This window comes from Mus caroli, unplaced genomic scaffold (genome assembly GCF_978045245.1).
Source record: "Mus caroli unplaced genomic scaffold, Mus_caroli_1 scaffold_5, whole genome shotgun sequence".
Taxonomy (NCBI): Eukaryota; Metazoa; Chordata; class Mammalia; order Rodentia; family Muridae; genus Mus; species Mus caroli.
Window position 1 is genome coordinate 117930358 of NW_028227260.1, and position 11063 is coordinate 117941420.

At 46.4% G+C, this 11063-nt stretch overlaps 1 pseudogene; it reads left to right on the plus strand.

Annotated features, from left to right (window-relative positions):
- Window positions 1–314: 314 nt before the first annotated feature.
- Window positions 315–10451, plus strand: LOC110287114 (uncharacterized; annotated as a pseudogene).
- The last annotated feature ends 612 nt before the right edge of the window (window positions 10452–11063 follow it).

Below are 11063 nucleotides of genomic sequence, written 5' to 3' on the forward strand. Positions count from 1 at the left end.
CTGTGCTCACTGAAGTGGAGACTCAGGTATATTCTTCCTGTGAGTTATTGCCCATCTCTAGAAAAAAATTTCCCCAATTTTCTGCTCAGGAGTTAAAAGCTTACTTCATCCTTAGAGGCTAAACTCCGATACACCTGCCTTCATAAAGCTTTTCTTGATTTCCTGTTTCCTTAACTCCAATACTCTTCAAATGAGAGAGATGAACGATACTGTGGGTATATAAAGTGGGATATAGGTATCTCTTGGTATATGAGATGGATTAGATGAAGTATGGGAGGTATTAATACTTAGTCCCAAATTCTTACTTGAAAAGTATGTTACAATTGAAAGTAACCTTGATAGCAGAAGATTTGTGGCTTTCTCTACACAGAGGGGTGCTTGCCAGAAGCATGGATGGGCCTGAAGCCAAGGTGCAGGTCAGGAGATCCTAGAAAGCAAGGTGCAGGGCAGTCATTCCATCTAGATCTTGCTTGGGGTATTGGGTGGAGTTGTCCTGTGTGTTCTACAATAGGTGTGTGCTTTCTCTCTTCCTTTGATGGAAGTCACTGGCTTCATGATCAGAAGGCAGACTTACTCCACCCCAGCTAGTGCTCTTCACCAGGTCTCGAGGGTACCTGACTTCCTGGAGGAAACAGAAAGGCAAAGCCATCATATGCTGCTTACATTCTTTCTGTGAATCCAAGGTATTTACACAGCATAGACTCTGTAATTGTGCACATGCAGAATCCCCGCCTGTGCGCTCCTATATGTTTACCCAGTACTTCCTTTTAAACTGCCTCCACACCGTTGTCCTTTACAGGTGACTTCAGTGGAGTCATGCTGAAACCAAGGATGCTCTTGTAGATCATCTAGTTAACGTAGGATGGAACAGGGCCATTAAAGCCTTCAGCTGCATTAAGTTCCTAAGAATCAATCCATCCCACACACTTAACTAAATAAAGAATAATCACTAACTATTGGGGCAAGTGAAGAATCTGCCCATAGAGCCCTGGGTAAGAATGAGTGATGTGTGGTAAGGCCAGACTGACCTGGAATAGAGCTTAGCAGCCCTTGTGGCAGTGGCTCCTGCTCCGTTATGAGTTTGCATAAGGCAGCACTGTAGAGTAACTTAGAGGATCGATTTACATTCAGATGTTGTCTGTCCCAACGGCATGAGGAGAGGGCAAGAGTAAATGCCCTGGAAAACTTGTCTAATGAACCAAACAAACAGAACCAGCAATATTGAATTTATGAGAGGCCAAACAACATGGGTGAATATGGTACCAGCAAAAGGACACTTCGGAAATCCATTTAATGTCCTGCTCAGTCTGTTCCAGAACTGAGCCCATAACTGCTGCTGTCCATGTGTGGTCTGCAGGAGCAGGCTTGCTGTGACTCTGTGTAAACTAGTGATGGGTGCTGTAGGTTTTTCAGGTTTGTGTGTAGAAGGCAAGGTTACGTAGATTGAAGCCATGGTCTCCAACACTGAACCCACCCTGCCTGTGGCAGTCCAAGGAGTCTGTGCTTCTCCACACAGCTTCTGCTATGTGGGTTTGAATGCCACTGACTGATATAGCTGTGGCCTTGTCAGCAAAACACTCAGCATGCTGAGACATTGCCTGTTCTCCTCTGCTTTCAGATGTGGTTTAACAACAGGAGAGCCAAACAGAGGGCCAGGGAGAAGAAAGCAATGCTCAGCAGCACAGCAGGTGGGATCCAGGACCACATTTGCATGATGGACCCAGAGGAGCCCTAGGGGACCAAACCTCCAGGAGCCACAGGGAGATGGGCTGTGTGCAGTCACAGTTTTACCATTCATGAGGGAAAGCCACCTTTCTCTGTCTCCATTCCCACCACAGCAACAATAAAGAACAAAATTTCTGTATATTTCCTTCTGACTGTGGCATGTAGATGCAAACCATTCCCTAAATGAGATGCAAACAGATTGGCAAAGAGGTCTTCCTGTTGGAGGCAGCATGCATGTGTCACCTTCGGTGGCCCCAGCACATCACAGCTGTTTCTGTGGCTCACATTATTAGCAGGCAAGGAGCTTGCACCTCTCACTACTGCAGACCACACCCCTGTTCTGACCATGAGGGTGCAGATACAAGCTCATGGAAGTCCCAGTTGTCCCCATAGGCTGATGGTGAGTTTTCCTTCAGTACTGCCCCTTCCCTAGCTCATGAGTTCAGTAAGATGGTTGGTCTGCAACTTCCTCAAGGCCAGTCTCGGGATTCAGGGGAGCAGGCAGGTAAAAGTTCAACTCAAAAGTAACAGGAGACCCTATCCTGTGCTGGATGAAGGGGGGCAGGATTCCTTCGCTTTTCTCTTAACCCTGAGCAGACAAAATGTATTTGTATATCATCTCTGAAACTTAGGAATTGAATAAACTCTGTAACTTTTTGTTTTACAGAAAAAAATAGAGACATCAGAACTGATTGATAGAAACGAATGTGGTATTGCTACAGTTGCTTTGAGAAAGTGTGCTGTGAGTGACATGGAGCTTAAGCCCATCTCTCCACAGTTGCTTCTGATTCTTGGGTCATCATGTAACCTGCATCACTGAGATGGAAAGCCAGTGGCTTTCAGCAGTCGGAAGAATCTAAGGCAGGGCTATATGCATGCTAGACAAGCACGCTGCCTATGGGGTACAGTCTTGGGCCCTAAATGGGGGGTCTTCCCAAAGTTGGGCACAATGAGAAAGACAAACATGTTCAGCCCCTGAACACCTTATCGAGACTAGTTGCACATTATCCACAGAAAGACAGGAAAGGACAGGAAACATGCCTGTGCAGATTTGCCCCTGAGTGAGTTTACCAGAACTCTGAGGTTAGCCTATGGATGAGGGACAAACTCTTATTCCGGCACTAGGGCTACGAAATATTCCCAAACCAAATAATGAACTGGATGTGCATATGCTAGATATTTATGCCTTTCTAGTCTTATAGTGACCAGAGCATGTTGGGAAAAGGTGGTTGCCATGGTATCAGACTAACCGCAGGCCAGTGAAGGGGCTACTTGACTGACAGTTCTGGGATGGAGACCAAGGCACAAAAGCCTGCTCTTGACACTTTGACCTTTCAGTGTGTATGTGTGCATGTGCATGCTTGTGTGTGTGTGCATGTGCGTGGTGTGTGTGCATGCGTGTGTGTGTGTGTGTTCAAAACAATCGTGAGGAAGTTCAGCGCACATATGAAAATTCTCGCAGTTTTTACCAGAACTTATCAAAACCTGACAGTACTACTCAAAAGCCTGGAGTCCCCTCTCTGCTACACCCCATCTCCATCCCCCACCCAGTAGCCCCTTCCAAAGGTGAGTCCTCTGCTCTGGCTGCTGAACCAGCAAGGCCTGCAATTCTGCCAAGCCCCCCTTAAAGGCCAACATGGAAGCACGATACACTATGTGAGCTTCACTTTCTGCGAAAGCCCTAAGGAAGAACCTCCCAGATAAGCACAGTCTGAGCCATGGCCTAGGGACCCAATCACTGTTCCTAGACCGAGAGAGATTTTCTGCACAGGCTTCAAAAGCAACCAAGGGATCGATGGTTACTTCCAGTTAAACGGTTAACTTCCTGAGGAAGTTACCTCAGCAGGGCAAAAGGCCCCACCAAGTTGCAACCTGGAAGGCTCCATCGACACCTCACTCGCCCCGGCCTACAATTACATCATATTCAGTGCAGCTCCAAAGAGCTCTCAGTTTTCTTCTTCAGAGGCTCAACCCATAGCAACTGTTCCGGAAGTCAGGAAGGGTCGCCCTGATTGGATAAGACAAGCGGGGTCTTTTCCCCTGGGCTAGATAGGAGCTCCCTCCTCCCGGAACTCTAGGGGGCTCCAGCACAGAGACTGAAGAAGCTTGAGGGGCTGCGGATGTCCAGCGACTTTGATAGGCTCCAGGTCATGGAGCATGGAAACCCCACCTACCCAACCCATGTGGCGCCTAAGGAGGAGAAGCAGAAGGGTCAGTGCAGGCTAGGGGTGTGGGTTGGCCACATCCCCGAGGGAAGGAGTGTCCCTCAGAGGTGACTCGAGAGGCTCTGTACACCTGACTTGACCTCATGGAACTTTGCCCCACCCTAGTTCCTGTCACCTGATCTTTCTGTGTCCTCACTTTCAGGTGTGAAAGCCCCCCTGGTCTTGCCGGGTGGCAAGGAAAGAAATGGGGAAGATTCGTGTGACCAGTCGTCCCCTGGGCTGGGAGCCTCAGCAGCAGAATGGGGCGGAATACAAGGACCAGGGGAACTGGGGAGAGAGGGGGAGAATGGAGACAGTCCTTCTGCTGTAGACACCTCTGGCGTCAGGGGTGACTGGACCCAAGAGGGTGCCAGCAGCAGTAGCCAGAAAAATGAGCGTCGGCCTCAGAAACGGGTCCCTGAGTGTAGATGGGGCACCGAGGACGTGCACCCTGTGCCAGTGCTGGTGCCTCCTGTCCAGCGGAGGCAGCGTGTGGGATCCCGATCCCGGGGACAGTCTGTGTCTCTAAAGGTGCCCGGTGTACATCCTGTGCCCATTACTGTGTCCCATGTGCGGTGTATGCAAATCAGTGTTCCGCAGCCCCAGTCTATTCCTGGGCCCCATGAGCAACCTATGCCAATCAGTGTGCCCCGGGTCCAACCCATGCCCATTCCTGTGCCTCATGTACAACCTATGGCCTTTTCTCTGCCCCATGTACAACCTTTGCCTGATCCTTTGCACCATGTAAAGTCTATGCCAACTCATGTGCCCCAGGCACTGCCTATGCCTGTTCCTATGCCCCAGGTACAGCCTGGGCCAATCACTGTGCCTCACGCACATCCTATACCTTTTCCTGTGCCCCATGTACAACCTGTGCCTGTTCCTTTTCACCATGTACAGTCTATGCCAACTCATGTGCCTCAGGCATTGCCTGTGCCTGTTCCTGTGCCCCAGGTACAGCCTGGGCCAATCACTGTGCCTCATGCACATCCTATACCACTTCCTGTGCCCCATGTACAACCTTTGCCTTTCCCTGTGCCACAGGCACAGTCTATGCCTGTTACTGTGCCCCACATGCAACCTATGCAAATCGACATACCTCAAGCACAGCCTATGCCAGCTCCTGTGTCCAGTGCACAACATAGAGCAGTTAACGAGACTAGCATACCACGTATGCCAGTGCCTGGTGAACTGCCTACATCAGACCCGATGGCCTGTGTCCCGCCCATACCAATTGCAGTACCCCACATACGGCCGGTTTCGGTGTCCACTGTACAGCCTGTGCCAGTGCTGGTGCCTCATCGTCCACTCCGGGACAGATTTACAGAGACACAGCTGCAGGAGCTGGAAAGGATTTTCCAGAGAAACCACTATCTCCTTGCTGAAAACAGGTAAGCATCGTGTGGTGTCAGTGCTTTAAGGAGGGAGCAAGCTGCTACAGAGAGGCCTCTGACCCTCTGGCAGCTGTCCTTCTTGTCTTCATTTATTAGAAACTTTAAATTACATTTTAAGTGTTTTTTTTATTCCCTGAGTTTTTTTTTTCACCGGGGTGGAGGCAAGATGTGTGCCTCATGTTTGGATGTCAGGGGCCAGCGCTAACGGACTGGCTCCTCTTCTTCCACTCTGGGCCCTGGGCTCAAAATCAGGCTCTGCTGCAAGCAGGATTATCAGCTGAGTAATCTTGCCTACCTCCACATTGCCTTCTAGAACTAAGGCTAAAACTAAGAGCAGTCATTCAGCCTGCCAGACCCTGTCTTGCTGTCCCAGGGCTCTGGGATGGGAGTGGGAGCTATGCTAAAGGCTGTGCAGCTTGTAGTATCTACTTGGAGCAAGTAAAACCTTTGTCAGTGTCTGCTGATCCAGGTGAGGCCCTGTTAGGACAGGCCTCAGAAGCCCGAGAGGTGGTTGGGATGACACGTGGTGACAGTCACTCAATGTGCTAATACATCTTTGTATCGTGCATATTTCTCTCTCTTTCCTAATATAAACACATCGGCAGGACCTTTCTCTTTACTACTGGTTTTAGTAGTTTCTGAAAATTGTGTGCCCTGCCTAAAGACTATTGTCCCTAAAGATAAGCCAGTGTTGGGTATGGTGGCTTCTGCCTGTGGTCTCAGCACCCAGAAGGCCAAGCATGGGCTATGGTGGTGAGTTCTGCAGGCCCAATCTGCAGATAGGAACCCTAAGTCAACAGAGAAAAATAACTTGCTTATCAGACCAGGCATGTCTGTGCCCCAGTACTTCAAGGTGAAGGAAGAGGTCATTCAAGGTCATCGTTAGTTATGAGACTACAGTCCACTGCCAGGAGGGTTTCTGCTGCTCCTTTAGGCCTAGGTTTTCTTTTTTGATTTGTTGGGTTTTTGTTTTGTTTTGTTTTGTTTTGTTTTGTTTTGTTTTGTTTTGTTTTGTTTTGTTTGCTTTGCATCTCTTTCCTTCTGATTGTGTCCTGTGGGGTCTCCCAACTGTACCAGGGATAGCCTGAAACTTGCAGGGACCCCTTCTTTCTGTCTCCCTCCTGCTGGGAATTTGGAACTGTATGGCCAGCTCTGAGAGATTTTGTAACATTTCTTTTGTGTCTGGCTTGATTTATCATTTTAATTCTCGGGACTAGTGAGGTGGATCAGCACTTAAAAGGTCCTGCTAGCCTGAGACCAAGCCATCAAGGCTTGCTCTGATCTTCACAAGTACACTGTGGCCACAGGCAAGTGTGTGCATGTGCCCGCCCCCACACACACACAGCTGCACAAATGCACACGCACTCATGCACTCACACAGTAAATGAAGCAATGTAGCATGTAGTTTTCCTGATGATCAGCATGCTGGACATCATCATGTGCTCAGTGGATGATAGAGTCCTCATATGATCTCCATGAAATAATCCTCTTTTCTTTCCATTTCTCCTTTCACCATTGCAGAGTCCTTCACACAGGGTTTTCCCATGTGCACTTGTTTCTGTTGATCTTCTTTGTATTGTGTTCATTTGAGACAGCTTTAAGCTCCACCACAGCCAGTATTAAGAGCATTTTCTCTGTCTACATTAGTGTTTTTCAAGTGTGTTATTAGATATGGGCTTAGGTTTTTATGTGTATTGATAGTACCCTGCTAATGAATCACACTCACTTGTACAAATTGAGTGTCCTAGAGGGTAGGAGATTGAGACAAATATTTTCTTAACTATAAACTGACCTTTATGCTTTACTTCATCTGTGGTGCCAAATATTGAATATCTGTCATTTTTTGTCTCAGAAAACAGCTGGCAAGGGGAATGGGTGTGACTGAGGCCAAGTTGCAGGTGAGTAAGAAAGAAAAAGCCATTTGACATCCCAGCCACTGGAGAACTTCCTTCAGGGCTCAGACATGGTTGTTCTGTTCCTGAAGTTACACTGTTCATTTTGTGTCACTGTATATCAAAATGACTAATTTTATACAGTTCTTTTAAACTCTCTCTCTCTCTCTCTATGTGTGTGTGTGTGTGTGTGTGTGTGTGTGTGTGTGTGTGTGTGTCTGCCAACCACATATTTGTGTATCTATGGATGTCATGAGAAGATTCTGGATCCCCATAGTTGGAGTTGCAAGTCATTGTGAGCCTGGAGCCATGCTTTCTGGGAATGGAATTTGGGTTCTGTGGAGCCCCAGCTGCTCTTAAATTTTTTTTCTTTTTTTATTATCAATAGATATGTAATAGATACTAATAGATATTTTCTTTATTTCAAATGCTATCCTAAAAGTTCCCTATACCTTCTATCTGCCCTGCTCCCCTACCCACCCACTCACACTTCTTGGCCCTGGGTTTCCCCTGTAGTGGGGCATATAAAGTTTGCAATACCAAGGGGCCTCTCTTCCCAGTGATGGCCGACTAGGCCATCTTCTGCTACATATGCAGCTAGAGATACAAGCTCTGGGGGTACTGGTTAGTTCATATTGTTCCAGCTATAGGGTTGCAGACCCCTTCAGCTCCTTGTGTGCTTTCTCTAGCTTCTCCATTGGGGGCCCTGTGTTTTATCTTATAGATGACTGTGAGCATCCACTTCTGTATTTGCCAGGCACTGGCATAGCCTCATACGAGACAGCTATAACAGGGTCCCTTCAGCAAAATCTTTCTGGCATATGCAATAGTGTCTGGGTTTGGTGACTGATTATGGGATGGATCCCCAGGTGGAGAATTCTCTAGATAGTTCATCCTTTCGTCTTGACTCCAAACTTTGTCTCTATAACTGCTTTCATGAGTATTTTTCCCTTATTCTAAGGAGGAATGAAGTATTCACCCATTGGTCTTCTCTCTTCTTGATTTTCTTGTGTTTTGCAAATTGTATCTTGGGTGTTCTATGTTTCTGGGCTAATATCCCCCTATCAGTGAGTACATATCTAATGACTTCTTTTGTGATTGGGTTACCTCATTAAGGATGATATCCTCCAGATACATCCATTTGTCCAAGAATTTCATAAATCCATTGTTTTTAATAGCTGAGTAGTACTCCATTGTGTAAATTACCACATTTTCTGTATCCATTCCTCTGTTGACAGACATCTGGGTTCTTTCCAGTTTCTGGCTATTAAAAGTAAGGCTACTATGAACATAGTGGACCATGTGTCCTTATTACCAGTTGGAACTTCTTCTGGGTATATGCCCAGAAGAAGTATTGCGGGATCTACCAGTAGTACAATGTCCAGTTTTCTGAGGAACTGCCAAACTGATTTCCAGAGTGGTTGTACCAGCTTGCAATCCCACCAGCAATGGAGGAGTGTTCCTCTTTCTCCACATCCTCACCAGCATCTGCTGTCACCTGAATTTTTTATCTTAGCTATTCTGACTGGTTTGAGGTGGAATCTCAAATTTGTTTTGATTTGCATTTCCCTGATGATTAAGGATGTTGAACATTTTTTTCAGGTGCTTCTCAGCCATTCGATATTCCTCAGTTGAGAACTCTTTGTTTAGCTCTGAACCCCATTTTTAATGGGGGTTATTTGAATTTCTGGAGTCCAGCTTCTTGAGTTCTTTGTATATATTGGATATTAGTCCATTATCATATTTACCAATGGTAAAAATCCTTTCCCAATCTGGCCTTTTTGTCTTGTTGACAGTGTCTTTCTTTTTACAGAAGCTTTGCAATTTTATGACGTGCCATTTGTCGATTCTTGATCTTACAGCACAAGCCATTGCTGTTCTGTTCAGGAATTTTTCCCCTGTGCCCATATCTTCGAGGCTTTTCCCCACTTTCTCCTCTATAAGTTTCACTGTCTCTGGTTTTATGTGGAGTTCCTTGATCCACTTAGATTTGACCTTAGTACAAGGAGATAGGAATGGATCAATTCGCATTCTTCTACATGATAACCGCCAGTTGTGCCAGCACCATATGTTGAAAATGCTGTCTTTTTTTCCACTGGATGGTTTTAAAGATCAAGTGACCATAGGTGTGTGGATTCATTTCTGGGTCTTCAATTCTATTCCATTGATCTACCTGTCTGTCACTGTACCACTACCATGCAGTTTTTATCATAATTGCTCTGTAGTACAGCTTAATGTCAGGCATGGTGATTTCACCAGAGGTTCTTTTATTGTTGAGAATAGTTTTAGCTATCCTAGGTTTTTTTTTTTTTATTTTTCCAGATGAATTTGCAAATTGCCCCTTTTATTTCAGTGAAGAATTGAGTTGGGATTATGGTGGGGATTGCATTGAATCTGTAGATTGCTTTTGGCAGGATAGCCATTTTGACTATATTAATCCTGCCAATCCATGAGTGCTCTTAAATTTTGGGCCATTTCAACAGGTTCCTCAAAATAATTTTTCAGACCTGTGGTCTTTGTTGGTAGAAAATAAATTCAGAAGGCTAACTATGCAGACTGGGCACAATTCACATGGAATGTACCTTGCAGGGGCAATTTTAATGTATGGAAGTTCCCAGGCAGAGCTCAGCACCCAGAAAGCTGAAGTTAAACAGGGACCTGGAGTGTGGGAATGTAGGAAGGACACATTCTAAAAGGCTGGTCCTCAGGCTAGTACCTACTGAAGCCATGCAGATAAGGACAGCCATCAAGATAACGCTCGTGACCACAGAGGTGCATCTGCCCGAAAGTGCTGATAAGAAACTTCAGAGGGCTCCAGAGTAGAGACAGAAACCAGGTGTGCAGTGCTTGGTTGATTGTCCGGGAACTATTTTGCAATGCTGGGGCCAGAAGCCTGGGGCTCCCTCCCACATTCAAGGCAAGCCCTGCACTCACTACCAGGCCTTCAGCCCCTCACAGAATTACAGCAGTGAGACACCAGGGTCTTCTGAGCAAGATAATATTAATATAAATTCTTTTGATGTAAAGTATAGAGGGCAACAAATATTATATGATGTGGTTTCTGATGTATAATCCTCATTATGATACAGAACTAATCCCTGTTCCCTCTCATTGTAGAGATGGTTTAAGCAGAGGAGAGTGCAGTTCAGGAGAGGACAAAGTCAGTCAAGGATGAATGGTGATACCCCACCCAGGGCCCAATCCACCTCTCTCTGAAGATGGCACAGGAGCCGTAGTGTATCACCCTTGACCAGGAGCCACTTGCTTTCTTCCACCAAAGTGTTATTGCATCTTTATTCCCTAAGCACTTGTATGTGAAATAAATAGATTCTCGGGTTTATTTGCCTCATGTGTCTTCTGGATTCATATGGTAGGGGTGGCCCTGGTCAAAGAGCTGCATTTGTGTATTTAATAATTAACTAATTAACTTATTTTTATTAATTGTTCCATTCATTTACATCTCAGATGCTTTCCCAATTCCTGGTTACTCCACACACACACCCATCCAAGGATATCCCACTTCCCAATTACCCCTCCAACAATTCCCTATCCCACATCTGCCAACCCCCTCCTCTTTGTCTGTATGAGTGTTCACCCCCACCCTCCCACACTCTACTGCCCTACCACTGCAACATCCCCTTACTCTGTAGCATTAAACCTCCCCAGGACCCTCCCATTGCTGTCAGGCAAGTCCATCCTCTGACACATATGTATCTGGAGCCATGGATCCTTCCCAGTCCACTCCTTGGTTGGTGGTCTAGTTTCTGGGATAGTCAGGCCAGCCTATGTTGTTCTTCCAGTAGGGTTGCAATTCCCCTCAGCTCCTCCAGTCCTTCTGCCAGCTCCCT